Below are 7,406 nucleotides of genomic sequence, written 5' to 3'. Positions count from 1 at the left end.
GCTCAATTCTCTATGAAGCCACGACCCTGGAAGTAATCCTACCCAGCACTGCTAATATGTCCAGATAGTGTTCCAGGGTGAACTTGTTTTAAACATTTATTGCTCGCAGGGCAGTGTGTGAGCTTGGGTTCTGTCTGCACCTGGCCTGCTCGGGCCAAAGGCGCTTTCCCCAGCCTGGCTAGCTGTTGGGCAAGGAGCTCAGCAGCTCTAGATCGGTCCTGGTATTTCTAAGGTGGGGATAATGACAATCCCTACCTCACTGGGTGGTTAGGATTAACTAGGAACACACTTGAAAGGCTTATGGGAGCCTTGCATGTCATAAGCCCTCAGTTAATGGTCCCCTAATCTCAGATGTCAGCTCAAACGCTGCCTGACCCCCAGGGATAGTGTGGGTACCGGCCCCCAGGTATTCAGCATTTCTTCTCTCTGCCCCCTTCTCTCATAGGTGCTTCCCAGTGCTCAGCATGTGAGGTCCACCGGCTGATTCTTTCCCCGATGACAACGAGAACTTTCTATAGATGGCCTTTGTGTTCTGGATTCAGGCCCCAAGGTCGTGCCTGGCATGCAACTCACTGTTCAGTGGCTCTCTCTGTTCCTGACAGCCTTGAGATAGAACTTTTCATTCTGGACAAAGCAATCACCATTCTGCTTCCTCTGCGTGTGCCCTGTGGATTGGTGTTCCACTGCCCCCCACCCCCCACCCCAAGGTTCAGATGGGATCGTGGTTAAGTCCTAAATGTGTACGTCTGACCTCTTCTCGTCTGCATTTCTAACTATCTTCGGGAGTTAGAAATTTTGTACAACTCTGTGAAAACGAACTCATGCCACTTCTTCCAAGTCAGCTCCTCTTCCGGTGCCTCAGGCTGGACTGGTGAAGTGGGCCTTCACCTACCTGCTTAGAAACCTGGGAGCCAGTCTACATTCTCTTCTGGTTCGCTCTCAGCCTGCAGCTCCTCGGCCACCATGTTGTCGTCACTGCCTGTTCCAGAGAATCTTGTACCCAGGAGCCTGACCACATTTTGTTTACACAGTGACTCAGGAGGCAGATTCCTTCCATAGCAAATAAACAAGGTGAGGTTTTAGAGAAGTTAGAGGCTCACCTAACTGCCAGGCAACCCAGCGGCCTCCAAAGCTCCCAGGTAGCAGGCCTTAGTCTGGCATTAGTCTTGTCTCTTCAGGACTGCCATTCTTGGTCCCCCTTTTGCGTCTTTATGCCCTTGTGTAGTGAACCGTACCCGGCTGGGTCTGCTCCTGGCCCCTACCTTCATCCACTGCCCCACATGCCCAGCTACACCCAAGCCTTGCCAGTCTCTTGTTAGAAGACCCTCCACACGCTGGCAGGGTCCCACAATGTGCTTTCTTTCTGCTTAGTGGACTCTCTCTGGTCCTTCCACATTCGGCCTCTGCAGCAGCGTTCAGAGAGCATACCAGATTGCTACTCCCTGTCCGGGTTCCCCTTATCGTTCTGAGCCATCATTCAAGAGAACATATATCTGAATCTGAGGAGGAGATGTGAACATTTACCCAAGAGCATCCTCCTGGAGATGATGAGATAGCTAAAGGGAACAGATCCAAGAAAATGTCCTTGCCTCTCCTTGGCCCGTGAGGCATCCAGTAAAGCCTTCTAAGGTCCAGAGCCATCTGTCTACACTTGGCATGCTGTCCAGTGTGCTCAGTTATTTGTTGAACGTATGAAGATGGTGAAGATTTTTCTGTTGTTAGTAGGTTTGGGTTTCTTTCTTATCTATCTATCTATCTACCTACCTATCTATCTATCTATTTGAGGCAGGGTTTCTCTTTGTAACTGCCCTAGCTCTAGCTGTCCTGGAACCCGCTTTGTAGACCAGGCTGATCTTGAACTCATTGAGATCCGTCTCTGCTTCCCAAGTGCTGGGATTAAAGGCGTGCGTCACCACTGCCCAGCTATTAATTTATTCTTTTTTATTGAGACAAGGTCTTATGTATTTCAGGTGGCCTAAAACTGGCAATGGGGATGATCTTGAAGTCTTGACTCTTCTGTCTCCCTGGTGCTGGGATAGCAGGTATATGTCACCACACCTGGCTTATTTAGGGCTGAGGATCTCAACCAGGGCCTCACGCATGCTGGGTCAGTACTGCTACCAGGAATCAGTATATAGCAGGAGACCCCCTTGTTTTGTTTTACTTCCTGGAGCGTTTCCCCCAGCCTCTGTGTCCTTATCTCTCATGGGATAATAGTAGCTTCTTGCAGGGCTTGGTGGCTGAGAAGATTACGGGAGTGAACTAAAGGAGGGAAGTCAGCAAACACAGGCCTGGCGAAGAGTCTTTGTCACAGGCACAAAATATGTGTGACTCATAGCTAAAAACAGGAACTGGGAAAGCAAGGTCCTATTCTACAATAACCTTAAAGTTAGGATTCCATTGGGGATTTTTTTTGTCTTTAAATACGTATTTTCATTTATGTGTATATGTTTGTGTCTGTGCATGGGTTTGTGCCCGTGACTACACTGTCTGTGAGCTTAGAGGCGGTTGTTAGCAGTCAGACGAGGGTACTGCTAGGAACCGATCACATTTCTCCAGACTCCCCTAACCTGGATTTTTAATTTTTATTTATTTATTTCCTTTAGGTAGGGACTCAGCTATATGCCCTGGTTGGCCTGGAACTTACTATGTAGACCAAGCTGGCCTGCAGCTCAGACTGACTCTGTTTCCTGTGTGCTGGATTAAAGGTGGGAGTCACTGCATCTCACATCTCCAGTTTCTCTTCAAAGAAAAAAGTTTTTGAGCTGGACATGGTGGCACATGCTTTTAATTCCAGCAGTTGGGAGGCAGAGGCAGGTGTATGAGTTAGGAACCAGCCTGGTCTATGTAGTGAGTTCTAGGCCGGCCACAAGGCTACATAGTGAGACCCTGTCTCAAAAAAAAAAAAAAAAAAAAAAAGCTTCCATTTTTATATTTGCCTATTTTGTTGATGTATGTGGGGGGGGGGGGGCACAATACCTGAAGGTTAGAGGACAATTTATCGGAGTCGGTGCTCTTTTCCCACCATGTAGGTGCCCAGGGACTAAACCGCCTTTTTTCAGGCTTGGCAGCAAGCACCTTTACCCACCGATTCATTCCACCAGCCCTCATGGGGGAGTCTAAGAGTTTAGCCAGCGGAAAATATTATTGGCACGTGCTTTGGTGTTCAAGGCCTCGCCGAAATATTAACCTCCGACTTTGCCCAAGCACTTCACCGCTGGGCTGGTTCACCGCTAGTCAAATCCCAAGCCCACAGTGTGTGCCGGAATCACCTGGTGAGTATTTTACGGATTACTGGTCGCTGTCCCGAAACTCCTGAATCAGAATTCGGAATGATAAATGTACCCTTCCGAGCTGTGCCCCCGCGGCTTTCAGAGTCAGCAAGGTTGGGAGTCCAGGTCCACAGACCACTCAAGGAGCAGGCGCGCCACACGGAGAAACTTCTCAGCGTTTTTGATTAAGAGAGAGAGAGAGAGAGAGAGAGAGAGAGAGAGAGAGAGAGAGAGAGAGAGAGAGAGAGAGAGAGAGAGAGAGAGAGAGAGAGAGAGAGAGAGAGAGCGTTCTCAGTGCTTTCTCCGAGGTCTGCTAGGGGATAAAGGACTCCAAACGGGCGAGAACAGGAGCAGCCCGCACCAGCCTTCCCACCTGCCTTTTGCTTCCTGCAGTATTTTCCCAGGTCCTACTGTGGCAATTTAAATGCTAATACGGAATTAAGCGCAGCAATCCGAGAGAATGATGTTTATGTGAGCCTTCTTCGTCCTAGCTTTCTCTAGTTTAGCGGGGTCACATGTTTAAATTCTTTGACCTTCCAAACTTTAAAAAAAAAAAAAATCTCATTTTGTTGTTTTCTCAGCAGATCTTGAAAAAAGGGGAGGAAGGCTCCCATCCCCTGAATCTGAAGCCTACGATTTCGATGTGCTGAGTCAGAGTCCTCTCAGGGTCAGAAACTTTCACTCCGGAAGAGCCCCGCGGAGCACCACGGTGCGGGCCGCGACTGGTCTGGTGCATCTGAATATGGATGAGAAGACTCAGAGGAGACAGGGCATATCTATATCTGGTGAGTGTTGGTGAACAGTGTTCCTTCCTGGGGCTGGAGATGGTTCAGCACTTAAGAGCACCTGGGTTCAATTCCCAGCACCCACACTGTGGGGCTCACAGCTGTAGCTCCAGTTCCAGGGGACTGGGCAAAGTCTTCTGGCCTGTGCTGGCATACGGCACGCATGTGCTGCGCAAACAAACGTGCCGGCCAAACGCCCATACATCCCTAGAAAATGAAAATAAATATGAATGTCAAAGCACCGGCTTGCGGTGTGTGGAGGTGAGACAATCTCTACTGTTATTTAAAAGATTCAGTTAAGATTCTCAGTTTTGTTTTAAAAAGCTAGTAAGAAAGAAAAAAAATGCAAGGATAAACCAGGTATTAATCAGCTCAAGTTTTAGGAAGTCAGTTTTTCTATTTTGAACATGTCCTTGAGTGGACTGGAGCTGTTACTGCTGTATTAATGGAGGAAGTGTTGAATGGACTGGAGACATCACTACTGTACAGGGCACTGGGCAGCGGCAGGGCGGGGGTGGGGTGGGGAGATAGAGCAGGAAGCTACAGTTTCCTTAGAATCAGGTTTGTAGGAATTGTTGAGACTGTAGAGAGCATAGATAAGAGCGCCGAATTGAGCAATCTGGCTGGGAGGGGAGGCTCATTCCTTTCTTTAATTTTTGCACTTGGAGGTAGAGGCAGGCGGCTCTCTTGAGTTTGAGGCCAGTCTGACCTCCAAAGTGAGTTCCAGGATGTCCAGGGCTACACAGAGAAACTGTGTCTCGAGAAGAAACAAAGAAAGAAAGACTGGGAAATTTGTATTTAGAACGAGTGTATTATTTTTATAACATAGAAGTGTTTTATTTTCTCCCTAACCCTTTGGGGCTCCCCCAGGTGGAAGGCAGGGAGCTCAGTCAACACTGTGCCTTCCACAAGTTAGAAGAGCAGCAGCCCTTCCTGAATCCAGCCTGCTTTGGGAGTCGTGGGAACAATTGATCTCTCCATGCGCTGCTTACTGAGAACTGCAGTCCTTGGACCAACCAGTGCCTGTGACGGATGATGGGTGTCTACATCCTGTGTGCCAGCAACTGCTGGGCGCTTTGTGTCTCGCTCCATCCTTACTGTGCCCTGTCATGGAGGAACTGTTGTTCTTCAGGATCTCCGAGCAGCTGAGCATTCCCACAGTGCTTGGAGTTGGCGAAGAGTGGGAATCTGAGTGGGGAAGAGCACCTTGTGACTAAGCGCTCTGGAGGCTGCCTCCACACTCATAAAAGAGACTAGTCACCAGCAAACCATGCTAAGTGCAGGAAGAATGTCACTGACTGAAGTTCTTGCTTACCCTGTGAACAATGAAGGGGAAAGAGGTGGGGTAGGGTGGGAAGAGAGGGCAGAAAAGCTGCGTGCGTGCGTGCATGCGTGTGTGTGTGTGTGTCTGGCATGGAGAGACTCAGAAAGATTTCAAAAAGTTCCCTGTGAATAATACACATATGAAAATGAAAAGACTTAGCCATCCATCATGGTCTTTACCTAGCTATATTGATGGATATCAGAGAGTTGGGCTTTTAAAACACAAAGGCAGGGCCAGTAAGATGGCTCAGCAGGTAGAGGCACCTACTGCCCGGCCTGACTTCCCACGGTCTGTCCCTGGAACCCACACAGTGGGAAGAGAGTACTGATTTCTGCTATCTGCTGATGCCCACACCTTGCCATGAAAATACCCCACACACCCTTCACTAATATAAATGTAAAATAAAAAAAAGAAAGAAAACTAAAGACAAACTCCAGCCCCCTAAACTAACTTCTATTTGTTATTCTACCTGTGACTAGACCTGGAAGGGGCCAGGTGTGCTCAGGAGAGAACAGGGACTTTCCTGAGGCAGGACGGGGATCAGAGTTACCCAGCAGGGTGGCACAGCACACCTGAGCTGTAGTTCCAGCCTGCAGAGTGAGTTTTCTGTTTCCACTTCCCCAGAGGCTGAGCAGTGGGGAGGTTCAGGGGACTGGGGATGCTCTGCGGCCTGGGCCAAAAGCTGGGGAGGAACCATGACCACAGCAGCCCTCGGAAGTGATGGAGGGACGTAGCCCCAGGAAGAGAAGACATTGCCTCTGGCAAAGCCTAGGAAGGGCAGAAGTGTTGAGCTGGGTGAATGAGGTGGAGAGAAGGTGAGGCCCGAGAGGTTGCGAGTCGGGCTGGTTGGTGACTGGTTTCCTGTGCTATGACCTGAAGCCAGAAATTACACATGCTGAGTAAGGGCTCTGTCCGGAACTGTCCCCCTGCCCCACTGTTTAGCACCATTTTAGGGATTTGGTATTTTTTAAAAACTTTAATAACATTTATGAAGGGCTAGAGAGATGACTCAGTGGTTAAGAACATTTTTTGTTCTTGTAGGGCACCTGAGTTCAGCTCCCAGGACCCACATGTGGCTGGTGACCGCCATAACTCCAGGTCCAGACAGTCCAATGGCACAAATAAACTGAGGTGTCTATTTAACCTATCAAAGTGGACCTGGCCATCAGGTTCTCCCAGAATCCCTTAGTCTCTAACATTTTGCAGGGTATGGCTGGCATAACCACCCATCACCAACTCTCCAGCCCAAGGTCAGGGCTGCCCTCATATTATAATCCTGCCATTGTGGTTACCTTCCCTGTCATGTACTATTCTCCCCTGCTTTTTTATTTTTTATTTTTATTTTTTTACCTTTTGCTCTCTTGGCTGCGATACCTGGTTCTCTCTCCTCTTTCTTCCCCTCCCCTCTCTCCTCACATGGTTCAGGGTCATGTTTACCCCCGACTCCCCCCCTCCCCACCTCCATGTCCCTATGTCCCTGCCTCTGCCCACGCTTTCCCTTTTACCCACAATAACCCTTCTCCTCCACCATACCTAGGAGCAGCCATGTTCTTTTCATTTCTTTCTTCATTCAGTTACTGTGAGAAGTGATTGGACCCCAGGCATGCATGAGGTACAAAGATATGTATGCAAGCAAAGCAGCTCTTACATACATACAATAAATAAATATTTAAAAAACCACGTGTATGTGGGAGGGGGCATGCACAGCTGTGCCTCCGCATACTTGTGGACTCAGAGGACCGCCTGCAGGAGTGAGTCCATTCTATCCATCCCCCTTCTGAACACACTGGGAGGACACAACACGACAGAGGTCAAACGACTGCACTGGGTGTGCGGACTTGTCTCAGTGGGTAAGAGTGTTTGTCTCATAACATGGGGTCCTGAGTTCAAATCCCTATACCCACATACAAAGCTGGGAAGAGCTGTGTGTACTGTAATCCCAGTGCTGGGGGACAGAGGGGGGTGAATGGGGGTGGCGGGTGGGCAGGTGCTTGCTGGCCATCCAGCTTACAAAGTGTCAAGCCT

The 7,406-nt window shown here is 49.1% G+C and overlaps 1 long non-coding RNA gene across 3 annotated transcripts; it reads left to right on the top strand.

The window, feature by feature from the left end:
- Positions 1–3,041: 3,041 nt before the first annotated feature.
- LOC125398230 (uncharacterized) lies at positions 3,042–7,061 on the top strand. 3 transcript variants are annotated; one of them, XR_015001412.2, is made up of 3 exons: positions 3,042–3,275; positions 3,854–4,057; positions 4,928–7,061. It is a non-coding gene; the product is annotated as an uncharacterized LOC125398230 (long non-coding RNA). The 3 variants fall into 3 exon arrangements; XR_015737925.1 differs by having other exon boundaries at positions 3,046–3,275; positions 3,857–4,057; XR_015001413.2 differs by lacking the exon at positions 3,042–3,275 and adding an exon at positions 3,494–3,743 and having other exon boundaries at positions 3,857–4,057.
- The last annotated feature ends 345 nt before the right edge of the window (positions 7,062–7,406 follow it).

Source organism: Myodes glareolus, chromosome 5 (assembly GCF_982192425.1).
Source record: "Myodes glareolus chromosome 5, mMyoGla1.1, whole genome shotgun sequence".
Lineage (NCBI taxonomy): Eukaryota > Metazoa > Chordata > Mammalia > Rodentia > Cricetidae > Myodes > Myodes glareolus.
The sequence above is the reverse complement of the archived record's forward strand: the minus strand, read 5'-3'. Positions and strand labels throughout refer to the sequence as shown.